This window comes from Spea bombifrons, chromosome 1, assembly GCF_027358695.1.
Source record: "Spea bombifrons isolate aSpeBom1 chromosome 1, aSpeBom1.2.pri, whole genome shotgun sequence".
NCBI classification, from domain to species: Eukaryota; Metazoa; Chordata; class Amphibia; order Anura; family Pelobatidae; genus Spea; species Spea bombifrons.
In genome coordinates, this window is record NC_071087.1 from 97,343,153 (window position 1) to 97,367,252 (window position 24,100).

Consider the following 24,100-nt stretch of genomic DNA (forward strand, 5'->3'; position numbering starts at 1 on the left):
GAAAGCTGTTTTACTTATCTACCATCCCCTAAATGGCATCTAAGCCTCTGACCCTCTAATTTTAGAGTATCTCATTATAACATTTCTGCTCCCTTGAAATAAACTTCTCTCCAACATTTTTTAATTGACTTGAAGTATTTATTTTTATCATATCCCCTCTCTTTTTCTTCGATCCCAAAGCTTTAAATAGCCCTTCTGTGAACTCTACATACAATACTCTAGGTGAGGCCTGACTGAATATTTTTATTAAGATCAAGTAAGCTCCCATCCATTTTTTTTTACATATTCTGTGAGTGGTTAGTTGAGTTAAGGGTTAACAAAAGCGACATATCCTAACATGCTAACACTTCACTAAAATGCATGTTGTTTGTGAGATCATGTGAGTGTCTGTGACTTTAAACTTTGTGCGTTTCAGGTGAGGCTATGCAATTGCATGCAAACTTAATTACACCTTGCAGGTCCTTGCCTTAAACTTGCAAATTTAAGCAAAACATCACACATTACATTACATTACATTACATGTAAATAAATAATAACATTTAAATTAACAAATCATCCCTGCTCATCCTCTGCCCCATGCAGTATAGTTCCCCTCTCACCCCCATCCCCATCATAGGAGGGTGGAAGTTAAAATGTATAAAGTCAATCTCTTTCAAATAAATTATAAGGGGCATCTTCATCCCCTACCTCCACCTGTAGCCCCTGAGGTGATAAGAGTTAAAAAAAATATTAGAAGCTCTATGGATACCATTCAGCACCTCGCTCCCTTCCTTTATTCTAGCCTAGGATGGAGTAGGTATTAGAGCACTGTTGGGAGTCCAGGAGATATGGGCTTGATCATTTTCATATACAATTTAAAAATATAACATAGATTTATTGTGAATTGCTTGATTTGTTAAAGTACATAGTAATTGCTTTCATGCTTTCATCTAAATGATTGGATCACTTTCCCTGTTACATTATGGGTTTTTTAGCTGTTGGTTTCATGTTCATTAAATCCAGAGTATCTAACAAGGAGATGGGTTGTTTTTTTCATGTTATCAGTCACAAACACCAGCAAATTACACTAGGCAGATGATAGTTAAGCTGGCTTAGGTCTGGAAATGTAGCACCATAGGAACTTAGAAAAGCTCATGTGTTATTAACATACAAATCTTATCGACATGAATAACGTTGCACAGAAATAATAATAAATAATAATAATAAAACAATAATATAATATTTTGTTTCTATTAATACCTGATAAATAACATATGACACTAAATAAATATATTAATAGATATACACAAATTGATGTATACACATATATATATGGTAGCAATGGACTATTGCCTACTACTACTACTGCAGGTGGTTGAGGAAATTTCCCTGGGTCAAGCCCAAGGCACAGACCTCTAAAGCATTAATGGGGTGGTAGGGAAGATACAGTAGTGAGAAAAAGGCAGTACACCCTCTTTGAATTCTATGGTTTTACATATCAGGACACAATCATCTTTTCTATAGCAATCCTAAAAATTAGGCAAATACAACCTCACATGAACAACATGTCAGGACATATTACTCTATGCCATACTTTATTCTACAACAGTAAAGCAAAAAAGGAGACGCTATGTGAGCCAAAGTATACCCTTACTGCTCCCATAGGAATTAAGATGCCAAGGTGCTGCTAATCAAAATGCTGGTCTGGAGCATTCAGGTATGAGAAAAGACATCAGCAATCATCTTAGAGAAGCAATTATTGCTGCCCGTCAATCTGGGAAGGGTTATAAGACCATTTCCAAACAATTTAAAATCCATCGTTCTACAGCAAGAAAGATTATTCAAAAGTGGAAAACATTTAAGAAAGTTGCCAATCTTCCCAGAAGTGGACATCCCAGCAAATCCATCCCAAGGTCAGACCGTACAATGCTCAGAGAAATAGCATACATCTCAGGCTCTACAGGCTTCAGTTGGCATATTAAATGTTAAAGTTCACCACAATACAATTAGAAAAAGACTGAACAGCTATGGTTGGGTTAAAAGGGTTGCCAGGAGAAAGCCTCTTCTCTCTAAAAAGAACATGGCAGCATGGCTTAGGTTTGCAAAGTTGCATCTGAACAAACCATCTGAACAATGTCCTTTGGGCAGACAAGACCAAAGTAGAGATGTTTGGCCATAATGCACATGCCATTTTTGGCACAAAAACAAACACAGCATATCAACACAAACACATCATCCAAACTGTCAGCACAGTGGTTGAGGGGGTGATGATTTGGGCTTGTTTCGCATCCACACCACCTGGGAACCTTGCAGCCATTGAGTAGACCATGAACTCCTTATGCTGCTAAAGGTGGTTCTACAAGTTATTGAATCATAGGGTGTACTTTTTGACCTGCTAAGGAACAAATAATTGTTATTATGTCCTAATATGTAAAACCATAAAAATCAAAGAGGCTGTTCTTACTTTTTCACATGACTGTAAGAGTTATCTATTGTAACTGGCACATTCCGCTGTGGCAGAGGGGCTGTAGTCCCCAGAGAGCTCCTGCCCCACCCTGGAATTGCTGCACCATGCTATATGTAGAAACTAACGTTAATGTTTGCAGATCCACTGGAAAAGTTCCATTCTCCAGTCTTCTGTATTTCAAATTTTAATGAAAGTTTACCAGAGATCCCGGAAAGCAATACCTAGTTGCATCTGACCTAATGTCATGAAAAACTCTTAGTACATTTACTCCTTAACGGCTGATGCATATATTGCATTCATGTACCTGTATCTTAACTGACCCTTTTAAAATGTTTTCACTGTTTTTTACTTTAATATTGCATATCTGCTTTATAAATAATCCGTGAGAGGAAAACACATGGAACACAGTGCAATTCTCACCGACCTGGTGCCAAAAGAGCTAGAAGCGTGTTGTATTTTTACGGATATTCATGCCACTGAAGAGAATAAATGGAAGAGTCAGGGCGCCATCTAGGCACCAGCATGGGCCTAACAGCTTTAGGATTCTTGTTTTACTTTCATGATACAACAATATGCTACACTCAAAGGCATGTTTACCAGCTGGAAATAGGAGCTCAGGGACATCTTATCCATAACATTCTATACAAATGAGAGATATGGGACAGGTAATATTGCTAGCTATAATACTAGTAGTGCATGAAAGGACTTTAAATGACTGTATAATGTCTCCATATAGCTATTCTCATTCAAGCAACATGATGTGGTGTATACATAACAATACTCTGGAGTAAACCAGTGCTAGAGCAGAACATTTCCTGTTTGGTTTATTTATTTATTTATTGTAATGTGAAATTACTGATGCATAGAGAGACTGATGGAAGATGCCATATATGACTTTTACATTGTTGGGCACGGGAATCTGGAAAAAAATGTGATTTTCTTTAGGAGGAAAAGGGGCTAGTCTGTCTTAATTACAAACTACAACTCCTGTGACCTTCGAAGAGACAGAGTAAGAGTGATGCACCTAAATGAGAGAACGTCAAATGCAATCATACTGTTACATACCTAATTCAGGTCAGAATCAGCCAAACCAGGCACATTTCACCTCCCGCAGGCTTTTATTGCTGCTCTTGAAGCTGGTCCTGCCTTATAGGCCAAATAAGACCTGGATAAACATGGCCGGATGGTAGCATGTGACTGTGTCTATCCAGCAGGCAGTCACACGTACATAATTTATGGGCCACTGGCCAGGCCTGATCTTAATCCCTATTTTGGCGTATTTATCCCTATTTGTAATATTGCTTGTAGAAAAAAATATAGCACTGCTTCATACATACACAAACATCTATTTAATAAATAACGAGTTAAGGAGCTACAGCTCAAACCATAATATTATGTTGGGCAATGACTTCCTTTCTTTTACAGTCACACAGTTACGTTTTCACAGTCCTGTAAAGGAGTGAAGAAGTAGCTTCTGAACACCAAATATAACACATTATTTTAATTAATTTCAAGGAAGCAGTGGCAAGATAAATAAATTAAGTCAGTGCCTCATTTACACCCAAGAGGAATGCCGAAGGCTGTGTGATGCTGTCTATTAGTATAAAATCATATTTTTTTTACTCTATTTTGCTGTAAAAAAATGTTTGTTTTTTTTAAATCGTTAGTGGTAGTTAAGACTTCACTTTGTGATTTTGAGATGTTCATGTTGTACACAGTCCCCTGTCTGTGCTGATGTCATTAAAGTGTATACGATACAGTCAACTAACTATGAAGTCATTGCAAAATCGACACCTCACAGTACAGACTATTACAAGTATATATCTCATAATGAACATCTGTTCGTATGTTTGTATTTTTGCAGGGAAATCTACAGAGAAGTCATACGCAATTAAACTCCCAGACAGTGGCCTCAATTCTTGGTGAGTTTAACATTATGTTTGACATTTATTTTAAAAAAACAAAACAATCCCCTATGAGATGCGATTTATTGAGCTTGTTGGTCAGGAGGACTACATACTGTTTTACAAACAGTGAAATGAGTTGGACCAAAAACCCCTCAATACTTAATGATTACAGATTCTTTTTTTTTTTCAAGTTTTTGCTTTGCAGTCTTGTGTGTTTTTTGGAAGATTTTTCATAGCAGTAAAACAAAGCAGCAGTCGGGTCTATTTCTATCAGCTGCCTAAAGTGAAATTTGCAAACGACAGTCCTAGAACCTCTACAGTAAGCAATGAAATGATCTGACTAAACCACAAGCGGGACTGTACATTTAACTGTACAATTGTAAACCCTATCCTGAAAGCTATTCAATGAGGTATGCCGTTTTTACGAGAACTAAAATGGTTACACGGTAGCATATACATTTTCAGATTTTCAATGCAAATGTTGTACAAGAAACCATAGCGTAGACATTAACCACAACATACGTCGTGAGAATGGTAAAACCGCTTAACCACCGTTGAAAAGGAAAGATGCAAATTACATTGTTTACAACTGTTGGCTAACTTCCCCAACTTTTTTCTGGGAACTCTGCCAGCTCTTTCATTGGCCACTTATACGTTACTATTGGACTAATAGAGTTAATAACATTGTTAAATAACATTGTTTTATACCTTTTCTTTGGTGGTGAAGTGGTTTTGCAATTCTTACGGCCCATGTTGTAGTGATACGGTCACTTCTGGCTTATGTAACTTTGTTGCGCATGTAGTCAGGAGCATTAAATTGCTCAGTACATTCGACTAAATGTAGTCAGCAGCGCTCAATCAAACCCAAAGTTTTCTAGTTTAGTTACCATTTCCTATCCATGCCCTCTTCCACCAAAAAATAATAAAATATTTTCCCGCTGAAGGTAGTCAGCCTTTGTTTAAGTAACAAAGCATTTGGAGACCAATATAACACAATGAAAATATTTCACACCTTTTTTGCACATCTCCAGGGAAAATTATCTTACTGAATTGTTTAGGCATTTAAAAAAATATGCAAAAATTTTCTAAAATGTGAATTTGCTTTCAAATTGCTATTTAAATGTTTTTCTGGACAATTGTGTAAAATATATTCTGATACTATGGTAGGAAATATGGTAGCTGTCAATCAATAGGAACAGGGCCGGCCCAAGACTTAATGCCGCCTGGGGCGAAGTTTAAAATGCCGCCCCCCCGCCGACGGCGAAGTTTAAAATGCCGCCCCCCGCCGATGCCGGGGGGGCAGCATTTTAAACTTCGCCGACGCCATTATCTACCCTAACCCCCCCCCGTTTAAAGGTACTTACCTTTAAACAGTCCTGCGGCGAGTCTCCCTGCTCTGCCACGGTGCCGGCTTGTAATGCTGAGCGCCGGAAATTGACGTCACTTTCGGCGCTTGGCATTACAAACCGGCACCGAGACCGAACAGGGAGACTCGCCGCAGAGGATAGAGAGAGGCGCCGAGCGGGTAAGCGAAAACCACTCGGCGCCCCTCTCTCTCCTCCGCTTAAAAAAAACCGCTAAAAGTGCCGCCCCTTCAAAAGTGCTGCCTGGGGTAATTGCCCCAGTCGGCTCCATTGTAGGGCCGGCCCTGAATAGGAACATTTATTTTAATTAGGCTAGTGTGCTTTTATTTATCTATTTTATGTATTCAGTTTTTGTTTATGATCATGACCACGTTTTGCTTCATAAGAATGACAAAGTTCACCGGTTATCTTTATAAGTAAAAAAAGAAAATATAACTCATATCAGAAGAGTACAGTGTTCTTTTTTGTTTGGTGAAACAGAGACAGGTTATATTTTAAGCTGTGCTTACACCTGCAAATAAAAAGAGTAACGTTTTCAAACAATTCTCAATAAAAAAATGTTTGGTTCAGCAATGTAGTTTCTAATAAAGAAAATTCAATAGAAGACACAGTGAGAGAGAAATATAAAGACAGAAAGGAGAGGGTAATAACATTATATCACTATGGAAACAAACGGGACAAAACACCAGTATTTTATAGGAAGACCTTTATCCCAAGAATAAAAAGGGCCAACCACAGTGTGTTGGGTAATCTATGCCTCCTTTAAATGCAACTTTTAAGTTGTCCTACAGTTTAAATTTTACTTAGAGTTATATGTTCATTTTATGATATGTGGAGATCTCATCATCTACTTTTTTGAAAGTATCAAAAGTCCTCCCATAACATTTTATTGCTCTACAAGTGGGCACAAGTTGGCATTGTCAATCCAATACAGTTGCTTGGTTACAAGATGAGAGGGTATGAAGTGTTCTTCATTGCCATGTACGTCTTTCATGAAAGGTGATACCTTTTATTGGGCTTACATAGTAAGTTAGAAGTAAGAAGCGTTTGGGGCCTTGGAAGTCTTTTCTACAGGTGGTGTTAATGCAATAGAATAGTAATCAACGACTGTCCTTGAAGCCTTACAGATTTTAGTTTATCATATCAATGCTGTTCTATCTTTTATTGGGCCTTTCTAACAGACCCCACAGCTGATTCAGCAGAGCAACCTGGTCATTTGTGAGATTACTCTGAAAATCACTACTTTTGGAGAACCTTGTTGCTGATGTAGTATAATATTTTCTTAAGCTATAAAATCCTGCATGTACTTCACCCTTATTGTACTTAAAAAGGTTGTAGTTGATTTCTGATTTATTATAATTATGTTGTTTTGATTAAATTAATCTTGGTTATAATAACCTACACGCATGAACTTATGAACATATACGGTTCATATGCTAATCACTGTTTAACAATTCAGCACAATCAACTTATTAATAACAGGTCCTGGTGCCCTAAATAATAGAGCTTACGGCAAACAACTCGGGATTTTTTTTGTTGGAAATATTAAAAATACGCTTGTTCCTTGGATTCTAATTTGCATACGCTACAAAGAAAATGTGCTTCTTATCTTTCCAGAATATAGTTAGAGGCATGATCAAAGTCATTAAGTGAATACTAAATTAGTAATTTTGATTGTTTTGCTAATCATTTGTATTAGAGATTGTGTTTAATGATAGGAATGGCAGACAGGTTCATTCTTTACCCTATAAAACCGGTCATTAGTCAACTTCTCTAACTTGACCTATATAGAACATCAAAGGGTTTTTAATAGTATGTGAGTGCACCATAAAGAATGTTCTTGACTTTGCAGTTCATCGTTTTGATATGGTATCAAATTGTATGCAGACGTGAACTTCTTAGAAGAACCATGTGTATAATGTTACACATTATGGATTCATCTCAGATAATGTATCATTTATGAGATTTGTCTAATTGAAGGTAATTGGAAGCCGTTTGTGAAAAGGCTTCTGAAATATAGTATTAGAATTAGAAAGATTTTGTGTCCCTACATATATTTGTTGGCAATTTCTTATTAAATTTGATTTATTAAAGATGATACGGTGATTTAGAGAGAATATGAAATCAGATAGTATTGACGTCATATTCACACTTGAAATGGAATTGTATTTCAGGCAACATTATCTATAACGAGGAAAGGAAGGGTTATTTCATGTAGTCAGGTGTGTATATAAAGACTGATTCATTATAATGTTGTCAATGAAAGAAACCATAGGTAGGGCATGTGGCCATTCCTAGTTTTAACTTTTAACTAATGGATCAACGTTATATTGGATGTACTACGCACATGATCTAAGCAGATAATCTTTGCATATATGTAGCATGATATAGAGTCAAATACAGTGCAGTATTACTGAAGAAGTGTTTTTTGCCCTGCAGAATATTAATATAGACAAAAAACAAGAGAGGCAACACTTTTTCACAGAAATAACAAATTCCAATTGTAAAGCATAGTAGAAATTGGTAGGCATATTTGCATACATGGGAACTTCACAGGCTAATCTACCCAGTTGCTGGAGGTCAAAGTAAAATAGTCCCCAAAACAGGAGTCCCACAGTTAAGTAAACGATAAAGACAACTATTGTTATTATTATTATCTTTTACTTTGGAGTTTCTGCAGAACTTCTTAAATGACGGTAGTTGCTTTGGTCTTTAAGTACAGGGAGAACACTTGCTATTGTTTGCACCACACATGCTCATTTGGTGAGAAGACATTTAACAAGTCTACAACCCTCCAGCTTGTGGGCCGGTGATACTCTTAACATGTAGACTAAAAAGATTTTTATTCACTATTTTAATGAGTTCCTTAGCTTTAAGCACCCAGAGATGCTGTAATCACAGAACACCCAGTTGTATTTTAACTCTAAATCTTGCACAGAAAATATAGTTCTTTAACATTCCTATATGTAAAGATGCTGTTCTGCTTACTAACGCCTCATTCTTATTTTAACTTGGAACACTTGTTGCTTAGGAACATAGGAATGCTAAATATTAATTGGAAAGAATAAAATGAAAGATCTACTATGGTTTATTTGCTTATTATACTATTGCAATGCATGCTTTGATGTGAAACAACACCTTTAAAGGAATGGTCATGGCAGTGGATTTGGATAGGGCTGCGTCTTGTCCAAATCACCACCTCCCTGCATGCTCCGCAGTCATTGGCATGTTAAAGTGCCATCATGCTGGGTTGATATACGGTCTTGAACCTGCCCCTGCTAGTAAGCACAAGGAGAGCACAGGCATGGTAAAAAATGGTGATGCTGTCTGCCGGCAAGCAGTGGCAGTTGCTGATAAACTTCGGACTGACACCTGGAATTGAAACATTTTATAGAAATTTTCTTAGCAATATCATGAATGAACCGATAAATAGGGTTCTCTGGAACTGCTTTTGTATGATATAATTTGTACCATTCTCAAAGTAATTATTGCTGATTAAATTTACTTTTTGTTTTCTAAGCTATGTAAACTAATAACGAAGATAATATTTATCTTCTTTTTGCTCTCAGAGTATCAGATTTCCCCTAATAAAGTTTCAGCTTCAATTTCATATTATTGTTACTCTAAATGACCGTTGAAATTTAATAGTTACCAATTTCCGCAGATTTGATTAGCTGGATAGAAACAGGCAATCACTTGCAATTTAATTTGTAGTTAAACAAAGTATGTTCACACTAAACAGACAGCAAAATTACATATAAATATTGAGTTTCCAGAACAAACAGCGTGGTGACTAAATGACTGTGTCCCATATACACAATTGCAACGTGCACAACTCTGTAAATCAAAGCATATCCAACATCAAATAATTGATTGAGGCTTAAAAACATTTTTCAAACACTCTCCCTATATTAAATCATTATGAAGAGAAATTCCATTGAACCATTTACTCTTGCTGTGTTCCAAACATCTAACAATTCTCTACTAACATATTATCCTTTGCAATGCACCCTTTAAGCATTACATACACATACCTCCCAAGAGTCAGGTTTTTTTTGCAGGACTATCATGATTTTCAGGTACCATTGCATTGTCCCAGGTAACAGTACTGCATTTGCAAGCAGAGGGGATCAAGGACCGGTTGGGGAGATCCTCTGACCTTCCCTGGCCACCTCATGGAGCTGTACAATCAATGGAGATATGTGCTGTTGTAACACCGATCTCTATAGCAGCTCCCATGTGACCACCATGAGATATCCCACTCCACCACTTGCCACACTCCCCAACAGAAGAGTCCCAACTTGGCCATCTGAAATATTGAGGTTATGGATACATACTTTTATAGAAAGCAACATTTTCTGAATCACAAGGGTGTTATGGAATTATGAATATGACAATGGTAAAAATATTATGGTTCATTTATGTAATTGTTTATTTTTAATGGATTTCTAATGTGTGTATATAGACAGTTTAAAACTATGAAATGTCCCATAGCTTGTACATAGTATAAACATGTAGCTCTTAACACTTTGAGTCCCAAATGGTAACCAAAGCGTTCCTTGATAACTAGCCTCTAATAGATTATATTACATTAACCCTATTGGCTGCTTATTGAAGCAGACTGTTTAATACTGATTTACATCAGACATTCTGTATAGTAATGATAATAATTTTCTACTGCGCAAAAGAACTATAACTTATAATTACAATAGCATGAAAGACATATTCTTCTTCAGTTTAAAACTAAAAATGAAGATATAGCTGTTCAGTTTATACTGAAATGCCTCTTCTCTCTTTTGTATTATATTTTAACATAACAACGCTGAGTGTTGTGATTGGGGGTATCATCTCAAGTGATCATTATAAAAATCTAAAAAAATCTCTAAAATATTTTTCTTTCTCTTCTTTCTGAATTTTAATTACACGTGCTCCCCTTTGGTGCGAGTCTATGTGACACTGATATGCCACATTATGGGATAATTTGAACCTTGTTGGAATAGCAGGCATATTGACGGAACAGTGGTTCAGAATGTTAGGAAAGCAGATCATGTGTTATATATACTTACAGAAATCTGTAATGCAATCATTTCATATTGTTCCACTTGAGATAAACCTAGTTTATGGTTCGCCATGCAGAGAAAAGGAGAATTGGTTGGTATTTGTATTCACCTTACGCGTTTGATTGAGCTGTCAAGTCACTCGTTGTCGTCATGCTAAGCTAATATTCCATGCTACAAGGAAGGAACTAGATGACTCGGAAAAGTTTTTGAATATTCTAGCGAACTAGAAGCAGCTGTATAAATTCAGACCAGTCAGTTTTCAGATACCTTGCTCTTAAAGGTGCCTTAGAATAAAAAAAAGAGAACATATTTAGAATACACAAATACATTGTACAATTACCTAAGAGTCCAGCGTGATGAGGTTAGTTTAGCCACAAGATTGGTATTGCAATCACTTTGCTCATGTTTGTTTTATGTTTTGTACTCTTGATGGTTCTTGCTTTGGGTCATTTTGGGGGCCATTAATAACACTAGTTATTACCTTTCTTATTGATGCATTGTGTCCCTCATCGTGTGATTTACATTTTAGTGTATGTTTACCATATGGCTTAATTAATGTCTAACTCAGTAATTTCTCGCTAAATATTGCAGTGGAGGTTATCAGTTGATCAGATTTGTCTCCTAATCTTATCCATGGTTTCCGTAGCACCTGCTCCGCAATTGTAGCATTGATCCCATAGCTATTCTCAGTGATAGGGTTTTGGATAGAATAGGGCTACAACTAGATAAGAAATTGTACATTAATTCAAAAATTTAGTCTATTAATGTGGTTGAAGCAGAATTTGCTGTGTGTTAGACTTATTAGTTTTACAAAATGTATTTAAACACAATGTTTAATTATTTATTTAAGTACAATACTGTAAATTATGCTAATATTAGCATGTCTAAAAACAATCAACAATGTAACCTGATTTTATAATATTTAAGGTATTGTGAATACTTAGACAAATTAAATGTGAATTAGTTCTCCAATAGAAATCAATTTAATTAAATTATATATATATATATATATATTTATATTTATACTGTATATCTGTATATACGCACATGTATACACACACACACATATATACTGTGTTTAGCTATAGCTATGAGAATTTTTATATGTTTTTTTTGACAAACTGGAGATTATTTTTCCAAAACAATACATAAAGTGTAACAAGTCAGAACTTGCTTTATTTCTGATCTGAATGGACGTAGCATCATCCGGCCAAGTTCATAGCTCCAGATATAATACAAAGTCATTCCACTCCTTAATCTATACCATTGTGTTTGTGAAGGGATAGAGGCGTCAAAACTATTATGTGAATAATAGCAGGGAAGTGTAGTACCCAGACATTGCAATATGATTCGGTTTCAGTCTCTGAATGTTACTTAAACTTGCAGATGAAAGAATTATCCGTCGTAAGGAAAATGTTAATGGGACAATCTGAATCTTAACAACATAATGAAAAAAAAATCAACTGAATGCATAAATAATGTTACATCTTAAAGTTGCATTTTCTTATTAATGCTAGTTATTCATTATTATTTTAAGCCTCAGTTCTAAATGTACACCAAGTGGAACATTATGTCCCCTATATTTTCCCTACATACTGCACGTATCAAGGGCATGAAAATTGGAAATAGCTAAGCTGTTCTCAATTCAACCAAGCAATTCCTTGCAATTATATGCCACCGTGGTGATTTGTACTGCTACATTCAGGATGTGAAATCAAAGCTAACAGCTTGAAACACTGCACCTGATCAGTCATTTGTCTGCTAAAAGAAAGCTTTGTTGACATACCATTTGTACTTTTGCAAACTTTCTGGAATGTTCCTAAAATGTGGGATCTAAAAGATATTTAACAAAAACATTTTATGAGCTCATATGTTCATTAAGATCCATTTCTTTTAATAGTGTATTTTAAATGGTGATTGCACGTGCAAGTTCAAAGCATAATAATAGTGCATAGTGATATCTCAGTCCATTTTATATCAGTTTTTTGAATGGATAAAAAGCAAGTTAATTGAAGACTTTTGTTGTGGAATTGTTTCTATACATACTGTATATGTGTAATAATACATGTTAATATTTAGCTTTACTAAAGATGTCTACTGTACAAGTCTCCTTTGCCCATTCTGTCCCACAGTCTAGCTTGCATGCAACATTAACATTTGTATGGTACCTTGTTGCAGATTTGTCCACTTTGTTTGTCTTTGTTGGACTTTCCCAGCTTTGTCCAGTGCTACTTTAAGCATAGAATTAGATCCACTAATCCCTAAACTGCAGTCATAGACCACAGGTCGCACACCCCAGATGCCAGTCCTGGCACCCAGTTTGCACTCATAGGGTGTGCCTGAAACACTGATAATTCAACATAGGACTTGTCACAGCACCCATATTGCATAAATATGACTTCTCGCAGCACCCCCATTGCACAAATAGGATTTACTGCAGCAGCCAAGTTGCACAAACAGTACTTGCCCCAGCACACAGATTGCACACATAGGGACTTGCCCCACCAACAAGATTACATACAGACATAAAACTTTTCCAGATTACATCCACAGGATTTGTGTACCCTTTATCCATTCTATACCCTTTAGGCCCAAAACATCAGATTACACACATATACACCATCCTTACAAATACCTGCTTATAAACACATGCAGATTCACTCTTGCCCCTACACATAAATATCCTGACACTTACCCTTGCAGCTACACACGTGCTTTTCCTTTAGACATACTTGCCCTAACATACAAACACACTCTCTCTCTCCTTTCTCACAATTCCCCCTCTGTTCCATTACCTTTCCTGTTTCTGCCGATCTCTCCCCTTTCTTATTACTCGTCCTTTCTCATTACAATCCCTTTCTCTTTATCTCTAATTTTTCCCATCCCTTCTCTTTCTCTTTATTTTCCCTTTTCTCTTTCCCTTTTTCCCATTTTCTCTCCTATTTTTTCCATTGCTCCTCTTTCTTTTTATCTTTCTTTGTATTCTTTATCGTCCCATTTTATCTCCTTTACCTTGCTTCCTTTCTCTTTCTAGCTACCTCTCATCTTTCTCTTTTATCTCTCCCCTTTTTCTTTGAACTCCCTTTCTCATTATCTCTCCTCTTTTTTATATCTGATTTCTCCTACTATTTCACATCATCTCTCCTCTTTCCTTTTATCTATCTTTCTTTCATTATCACTCTCTGTTCATTTGATCTTATCTCTCCCTTTTCTCCATTTCTCTCCCTTTTTTCCTTATCTCTCCTTGCATTTCATTGCTCTCTCTCGATGCTCACAGCAAGTGATCATGGTGACCCCAACCTCACTGCTGAGTGGCGGTATACGATATCATATCCTGACACTCTGCGGTGAGGTCAGTCGCACCGTGATAACTCACCGGCAGCAATGAAACACAAGGTCAGGCCTTGCGTTTCATTGTTCCCTCAGGATGCTGCCAGCAAGTAATGCTGAGCACCGGGTCATGACATATTCGGGCGCTCAGGAGTGAGGCTGGGCACGCTGCCGGTTAAAGGGAAATCAATGATCTTCCCAACAAGCCCTGTTCCTCCAGCGGCGGGCAGATAAGTCTGCCTCAGAGATGCCCTCAAGCTATCTGCTCTGTAGGCCAGTGTTTGCATTGCCTATATGTAGTGCTGGCCTTCGAGCTGGGATGGTGAAGACCCCTTGCACAGTGACGTAAGTGCAGCTGCACATTATGTTTCTATTCTCTGACAGTGGCTGTACATATCCAATGCAGAACCTAGCTCTATTGGCCACCAGCCCACAGGGCATTTTCCCAGTGTTCCAGATAGCCAGTCCAGGTCTTGTATCTATCATAAATCGTGTTCCTTTACCCCAGATTCAGAAAATGTAAACAATGTTTTCTCAGCATAAAGGACCCATGGGGGAAGATGCCACATTTATATGGAATTGATAGCTACAATGTAATTTTCTCTTGCATTTATAACATTTAAAAATATGTTTTAAACATTTCTGTTCACTGAACCGAAATATTTGAGAATGTGCTTTTTTCGGTAGGCTACACAGGAAGCCATTATGCTTTGAACTTTTCTCTTCCTACTGTGTCTTTTTTGCTCAGAACAAGATAAGGCAGTGCAAAAGTAAATTGCTTACCCTGGCTTACTGAAAAACATCAAATATTATCTCAAACGGTTTAACATCTATTACCTTTGGAAGACAAATGGATATAAGAAAATAGTTTACTATCACCATTAATAAAGTATTTAAGTGTGAAATATCCATTCTTTACATTTTGTTTCTTGGCAGGATAATCTTGGTTTGGCTTGATAATACAGACTTATATGTGGAGAAAGAGGAGTGTTTCTGCAATCCTCTTTCTCCGTGAATCTGTCTGCATTATTCTGGATACTTGGGAGTACTTCCGCAACAGGGCAGAGCCTCCCAGCCACCACGGGGACAACCTCTCCCCTATTCCTCCATGTACTTATGATTTACAAACCAAAAAACACACTAGGGTGTATGTAAAATGCAGGCAAACATGCATTTAAAAATACAGTTTTGGTTAATAGACTGCTTTTATCCCAGCGCATCTAAGTCATCTGTGGCATTTACTCAATGATCCACTGTATACATTTGTTAGGAAATTGTTCATATGTGATATTTTATCAGAAACTTTCATTTCTTCTGTTGTGAGAAATTTGCTTAATGTTAACAAAGAATATAAACAAGGACAAAAAAATAGATTTAACCCAAGAGCTGTATGTAGCTACCTTTATATATATATATATATATATATATATATATATATTAAAACATAAAATATTTGCAGGCTCTTCATATACATTTTTTGTAAATCTATTTCTTTGCAGTGCTTCAATAAGAAAATCCAAGTACCGTTTCTTTTTAAGTGCAAATGTAGGCTTCAAATATATTCTTATTTGGAAGAACAAGGGTTTCCAAAGACTCATAGGAAATGATCTGCGTTTTCCCAGGAGAAATCAAAATTACACCATAAAAAGATTTTTCAAACATAATCTATTATAATTTATGCCTGAAATTACTTAATGATGGGAACGTTTTTGCTTGGAAACAAATGTTTAAATATCTGTGGAATTAAACTGGAGGAGTAAAATGTGTTACTGTATAAACATGTATTTTGTATAAATATAATTTAATTATTTAATGAATAATTAATAATTTTACTTATTTTGTTTTACTGTGTTGTATTTTTGTAGCTAGGATTTATATATATATATATATATATATATATACTGTATATTATAGGGCTTCATTAAATTATTATATTATATCTGCCTGCGTGTGTCAACTTGTTGTCCCTATTTTAAGGTGAAAAATAAGTTAGAAGATGATGTAGCTATGGGCCTTTAACTCAACCCATTCACATGTGCAGTGGGGAGTGTATTCATAGTGTTATAATATTCATTTTCAGAAGGCAAATCCCATAGCCCAGCTCTCTTTCCAATCACCAGTGTTGGGGAGGCAAGTATATTGAGAGTAATTCCCAGTTTCCATCTATATCTTCTTCTCTCCAAATTCTTTCCAAATTCTTCAGTTTCCCCACTAAATTCATAAATAATTTGTGAAGCAATTGTGCACAATTTTGTAGTGTGCTAAACACAGTGGCGTCACTGGGGTTGGTGTCACTGGGTGCTATGACACATGGTGTCACTGCCGTTGGTGGGCTGTCCCGCTGACGTCGGGGGAGTTCCCAGTGACGCCAGCGGGAAACAACCCCATTTGAAGGAAAAAATGGGCGGGGAGCGGGGCATGTCAAGACCCCACTCCCGCGACCCGGAGGAAGAGTTCCCTGCCTGGTGTGGTGTCACCCCCTATAAGGTGTCACCCGGGTGCGGTCTGCACCCCCCACACCCGGGTTGTGAAGCCACTGGTTAAACATATCCTCATGGCTGAGAAATGTATAATATTTATTCCTGTAATTCACAATCACATTTTGTTATTAAAGGAAATGGTGAGAGTTTTTTCAGCTTATAGAAATAAAGATTTTAATGTATACTCTCAGGAAAAGTCTTATGCATCGTCAAGAAAAGGTATATATGTGTTTGTAATTTATATTTACTTTAATTGGATATCAGTATAATTATACTTATTTGTGTTACTATGTTGCTTATGTGTAAAAATGATTATGGTGCAAAGTTCAAAAAGTGGTCTTTTTAGTGGCAACTAGCAGACTGGCCCATTACCATTGACTTGTAGGTTGCTATGGTGATTTGACAACCATAATGACTTTTTATTCACTTAGACAATCTTCAATAAAGCTAAAAAGCCCCAAAAATATATGTAATACAAAAGTAAAAAAAAATAATATGGTATTTATAAACATCTGTAGCCCAAAACAAAATGCAAAAAAAAACATTTTAAATCTGTTTTTTTTTTGTCAGATTTACTGCACAAGTCAGGCATCTTACATAAAAAGGTGTCAAGTTTTATCTCAGTCAATTTTTCACCCCAGTGTTAGAGTGAAAAGCAGCAATACCATCAAATAGCTCTAAGGCCTAAACTGTGTCTGTTTGACCATTGAGACACAAATAGAACAAGTTTTAAATTATAAATTATCTTCTCTGAAGTCTGCAGAAAGATAATAAAAAGGTCACGCTGTATCTGATTCCCAGCCGATAGCTAAACTTTATTTTATGTCAAGAGCTTGATGGCTGTTATCATTGACTTCCCAAGACTCTTCCTCCCTTGCTAGTGATTTCTAAGTTATTATATGTTAGTCACATTTTGCGTTATGTATACACGTACTAGATATACATTTCTGAGCCAAAGAACGGAAACTCCAGTCTTATTGGTTCTCATTTCAGTTGTTATTACGTAGAATGCAAGAACCAGTTAACAAACATCTATATTCAAATATCAGTACACATACCAGTAAGTGTTTTTACAATAATAGCACCCGTTGGAACACAATATTCCCAGTTCACTTATTAAATGGAAGAAGCACAATGGTGGTATTCACTAATATCCTGGTATTGGTAGGGCAATCCTGCCTTTCTGCCAGATTAAACAATATATAATTGCTTGTAGCAGCTGTAACTGTATGAAATGCCTTTATATCCCTCCTATTGGCTTTAAAAACTCTTCTATCATATGCCTTCATAAATGAATACTATATGATAGTATCAGGGCCGGCCCGACAATGGAGCCGAGTGGGGCAACCGCTCCAGGCGGCACTTTTGAAGGGGCGGCACTTTGCCGCCCCAAGCCCTTTGCCGCCCCAAGCCCTTTTTTTTTTTTTTTTTTTTTTTTTACGCTGAGAAGAGAGAGAGAGGGGCGCCGAGTGGTTTTCACTTACCAAGTTGTCAGTACTCACTCGGCGCCCCTCTCTCTCTCCTCTACGAGCCCTCTAGCTCGGTGCCGGCTTGTAATGTTGAGCACCGGAAGATGACGTCATTTGCGGCGCTCAGCATTACAAGCCGGCACTGAGACCGAGCAGGGAGACTCACCGCAGGACTGCTGTAAGGTAAGTACGGGGGGGAAGAGGAAGGGTATATAATGGGGGCAGCAGGGAGAGGAAGGGTAATAATGGGGGGGCGGCAGGGAGAGGAAGGGTAGATAATGGGGGGGGGCATTTTAAACTTCGCCCCAGGCGGCATTTTGTCTTGGGCCGGCCCTGGATAGTATCAACATGTATATGGACGATTTCGCTACGTCAGCTCTGGCTCCAATTCCTCACTTTTTGTCTGGAACACAGATTTTTGACTGGAACACAGATACAATACATATATATTTCAATTAACAGCTTAATGAGATGCAAATAATGCATATGTAAATCATTTTTAAAAAAATGCATGCATAACCTGTATTGACCAGTATTTTTACTCTGGTATTATATTAATGTGAAGATCCTAGAAATATTCCAGTTGTATAAAATATACACAATTTTTTAGGCTATTATAGGATTTCGATTCTGTCTAAGACTTTGGGGCTTTGACATTTTGTGCCTGTCTTAATTGCTCTTCTTGATGTAGTCGATAATATATGAGATAAGTGAAATTCAAATGCATAGTTCAATTATAAAGAGAAGGCAAATAATGACTTGTGACTGCTGACTTCTAACATGGGGCTAGATGTTTTATTAATGTAAATGGAAGGGGTCCTTATTTCTCTTGAATGTTTTAATTAATTTGTGCCTTTGGGACACAGGTTAATACCTTTTTTTTGTAATTTTCAGAAAAGAGACTGGACCTTTTTATCTAAAACATGTCTGCACTGAGACTTTCTATTACAGTGATGCGACAAAACTTTTTGACACTAAATCATTCTGTCAATTTAGGATTGTTAATGTGCATCGGAGCTTGGATATGCGAGCCGTAGAGTTGTGTAGTTTGACACTGAGTAACATCCATTAAGCAGTTACATGAAATGTTATTCCATTTTCGTCTTGAATAAATGATAAAGAAGTAACAATGCATGATTAACTAAATGCTAATATTTCTAGCAGATAACCATCCAGGTAACATTTATCTCTTGTGTCTTTTAAATCTTGTCAATAACAGCAAAATAGCTAGATTTTGGATCTGGACTAGATATATATAGGATGAAAACTGTCATGAACATTCCATAAGGAGCTCCATAGGGATGTTTCCAAGGCTTCCGATTGCAGAACAGGTAGTTTACAGCAAGAGTCTGATCAAAAAAAGCCAAGGCCAGGGTACCAATGGTTTAGGAATAGAGAATGAAAAGCACAAAATGTAATTAGATAGGATGAGGCAAAAAACTGGAGAGTCAATCAGTGTAAGAACACAGGGGCACATATACCCAGTATAAGGGTGCTAGATACCACAATATTTTGACATTTATCACAAACAGCTATGAATAACAACCAAACCTTGAATGTGTTGGCAGATACTCAGTCCCCAGTTTAGGAGACAATGTTTGATTGTAAATGAGCATTCAAGAAACAACCTTCAAGGAGGTGAGGTATCTAAATGCAAATGGATCTATTAATCCATGGGTAAAGGAGTTTGTTCCTTGCATGCAGTTAACCATATTCTTAATTGCAATATGCATAAGCATTCAGGACAATCAGAAAAGAGGTTATAACTTGGCGTACATGGCTGGAACGTATTAGCAGGAGTATCCTTTTCCCAATTGGTCCACAGGGGCTCTTTTCCTTTTCAATTACTAAACCTGATGGATGGAGTTTTTTGGTAACGATTCATTAACATCTCAGTTTTCATATATTTTAAATTAAACAAAAAAAAAAACATTCAAACATAGTACTTATATGAACCCTCATGCCCACCAACCAGAGAGTGTTATAGTAGGAAAAGATAAAAAGATACCAGAGCTTGCCGGTTTTGTTCTTTGTTTGATATTCCAATAGGTTTGTAACTGATAAGATCTATTCATTTTCATCTTCATTAGATTTCCGAACATCCTGTATGCTTAGTACATTGGTATAATAATACTGTCAACAGCTCTTATAAAGTAATTACAATCTCTAAATTAGAATTTAATTAAAATGTGAAAAGTTTGCTTTGTCAAAAGATAGAATCCGGTAAATTACAAAACCCAGATTTTCATTAAATCATATTCTGTAATTAAGGATTCACATTTAAAATGTGTTTATTGAGCACATGAAACGCATGATATATATTTATGTGAGTATAAGTATAGCTTTTGTTCTAAATATCTACTTACAAAGTAAAGCGTCAATTACCAATGACCTACGTTCCGTTTTGCTTCTATTTTTACAATTTTAATGAGGTAACAACATTTTACATAAATAAAATATATGATTAAGATTTGGATTTTAAGTACTTTATACAAATGATTGAAATGACTCAAAATGGTATAAACAAATCAATAAAAAAAAGTCTAGATTCTTCTATAAAATGAATCGCATATCTGAATGTTACGTTTGTACACTATATAATTGCCTTATTTTATTTCCATTTGTAAGTATAGTTTCTTGGGGCGGACTCCATCTCTTTTTTCTAATTCTAAATCGTATTTTTTGACAATAATGAATTACTTTCCATAAGGCTCATAGTTTTTCACTCAGCAAATGTGAAGAGAAGCTGTTATGTGAGGAACATTCTATAGATCAACCTTATTTTGCTAAGAATAAATCTAAATACACCCATGCAGAAAACATTGAGCTTGCCTGAAAGGTTAGAACGTGGCTCTCCCTTCCAAAAAACTAAATCGGGTAGCTACCTGGGGCACCAAGCTGCAGAAGAGGGAATTCGAGGTTGGCTATACCATATCTTTATGAATGTAGTTATATGCAATCATATGCATTGATTGCAGTTATTTACTTTTTCTCTGCTAATGTCTTGTTCATGGCTTAATTATCTATTTTATCAGATTTTTAAGATAAGAAGTTATTACAGAAAAGCTCATTTCACATTAATAAATATAGCCACTGGTTCATATATTTTTTTAACCAATCTTTTTTTTCACATAGTAAATCACATTTTATGCAGTTATAGTACTAGAATGTCTTTACAAACCTCACCTCTAACATCGGATCTAGTTTTGACATATATTAGAAACTGTGCTGATTAAATGTTAAGCTACTGGAGTCTTGTTCTACCAGCACCAGAAGTGCCTTTGGCAATAGAGTAGTTTATTCAATTTGTAGTGATTGACAAATTGAACCTAACTTTAATCCTCTGTTTTCGCTTCATGCAAAACCCTGCTCAAGCTAAGTAGCTCTGCTGAATTACTAATCTATAGCAACAATCAGTGCCAAATTTCATACTCGGCCTTAAAGCCAAAGTAATTAAGCAGCCAACAAAATGCCTGTAGGCTAAGCACACATTTTCATATAATTAAAAACATGTAATTGTGTGCAAACATGGGATGGGATAACAGAATCTGTGTACTGAGCAATTATTGCTACATCTGCCTCTTCCCCAATCTGCCCACTTGTAGTTTTTATGCAAAATAAATATTTAAAAAATGTGATTCAAATAATTTAATGACTATGGTCCTAAACAATATGTATATCTCTGTGGACTTTTCTGAAATGATATTTGCTTTAATGTTTAGGCCTTTAAATTAGATATATCATTTGACATCACACAGATGGAATGACCTCCCAGCAATAAGAAGCATAATAGAAGCTCCGATGCCTATAGGGTAGGGGAAGAGAGAGTGATTGTACTCTAAGATGAGGTCTTAGAAAGTAGCATTATAGGGCATGTAAGCCCTTAACTCAACTGACATCTCAAACATCTTGGTGAATAGACCCGTTAGATTTAAGATTTTCAAAGCAGGTAGAAAAAAATAAACGGTTAGAAAGTCTGTATGATTCTCATCTCTAAATAAATGTCATGTTTATTTTATCTGGGAAACGTGGGATATTTGCCATGTCATATTCTTTGGACCTCTTAAGATTGGCCACTGGACTAAGGTCAACTGATAGTCCTGGAATTGTTTCCTGTGATACACGCAAGCTGAACATTTCCAACACACACGGACATGGCCGGCATGATCTAAAGTAACAGAGAGATCTACACTGTTGCCTTATAATAATTAATTAATAATATTTGAAAGTCAGCACATAAAATCTAAAAGGAACCACAAAAATATTGTTAAAATTACTTTTTTTAGTAACGTATAAGCTATTTAAATATTTCAGAAGTTTGATAACCCATTGAAATTCATAATTTCCTTTTCACATTGATTGCCCAAAGATACATTTGATTCCATGCATTTTCTAGAAAGACTGTATTTTAATGCATCTAATCAATATTCTTTCTGTCATTGATAATTATAAATTATAACAATTATATAAATTATAGCAATGATAACAAGTTAGCATATAGTCGTAACACTTTCTGGTTAACTTTCTGGTTAGTTGTCAACAAATTCTACTGATTGATTCATACATTTCATTGAATTGAATTTATTGTTTGAGGGTCAACAAAAATCACAAAAATCAATAGGTAAAATATCTAAATCTCCCCCCTCTCTCTATATATAAGAATACATTACAATTGTTTCGAAAACCACCTAGCCATTAAAAAAAAAAAAATCATGCATTATTCCTTTAAATAATGTTGGTTATGTGTCGGCGGCCAATTTTAATTTTTATATTAAAAAATATATATACAATCCTTGCTTTAGTTTGCCCATTGATTGCCTGTTGCAGTTCATTATTTTGCTTGCTTTTAATAACATGTGATTTATATTTTATCCTAGGTGAATATAAAAACAAAGATCTATAGCACATCATTTGTATTGAAGTCTGACAATTCATTTTGCAACCATCAAATTGACAGAATGTTGGCACCTGCACAAACCGCCTTTAACAGCCTTGGCTCCTGGTAAGTGTTAAAAATTAAGTTTAGGACTGACTGAGGGTCTCTTTCCAGAAAGCATTAGTTTTGTCTTTTTGTTTTTTTTTACCTTTAATGTTCATTTATCTAAGAAAGCAAGAAACAAAATTGTATCTCATGGTCTACAGCTCATTCAATAGACTATGGGCTATTGACAGCATTTTTTGTGTGGTTGGTTATAATTCAATTTTATCCAAGCAACTTTGTTTTTGACAAAATATTGTGTGACAAAAGGGTTCCGTCATACCTGATCATTTGGCATCATTAAACCCATATCCATGAAGGTTTTTACTATTTTTCCCATGTGTTAAATAATTCTGCCCCTTTACATGTTTAGTGTACCTAAATTAAAATAAATGTAAGTAAGACCATATTAATACACATAACAAATATAAGCACTAATATGTAAAAAAAAAGATTTTTTTTCCAATTTGACTTGGAATTTACAGAATAAAAGCCACTGCTAAGTATCATTAGCAAACACACTGATTACAATGATCCTCAACTTATACTTGTTTATCGCTCCCTTACATACTACCTTTATTTTCTAAATTCTGGGTTGGGGGCTTTTATTGATTTTATTTATCATTATTATCATTTTAATTATTATTTGGATTGCTTCCTGTTCAACGTGATTAGACTTATAAGGATCTACCTTGTATTTTGTGAACCCCAGTGATGTCATGGTGAACAAGCAGTGCGCTCATTCTTTATTTCATTCACAGATTTTTTACAAATATACCCCATGTACACTTTTTATTAAAAAGTTAAATATTGAACATTTTATAACTATAATTTAAATGTAAATTTTTTTGGAAGAGGGCGAAACTTTGGTTCTTCTTCTGATCTCCCTACAGTATGTAAATACTAAGCAGTGACCAGGAAGGATAGCTTCATACTCCTGCTTTTCTGATTGCACTGTGCCTCCTCTGCCTCTCCCCTTAGTCCTTCCAGTAGTGCTAGTACTCATATCTCATGTGAACCCAGGACTGCAAAAAAGGCAGGACATATTATTATGTCCAAAGGGTCA

At 35.9% G+C, this 24,100-nt stretch overlaps 1 protein-coding gene across 1 annotated transcript in view; it reads left to right on the top strand.

Moving 5' to 3' along the window:
• PTPRD (protein tyrosine phosphatase receptor type D) overlaps positions 1-24,100 on the top strand; it is a 691,347-nt gene that overhangs the window by 221,314 nt on the left and 445,933 nt on the right. Inside the window, exons 4-5 of the mRNA XM_053465969.1 lie at positions 4,311-4,368; positions 22,934-23,058. The gene's annotated coding sequence lies outside the window, so the exon portion shown is untranslated. The remainder of the gene's footprint in view (positions 1-4,310; positions 4,369-22,933; positions 23,059-24,100) is intronic.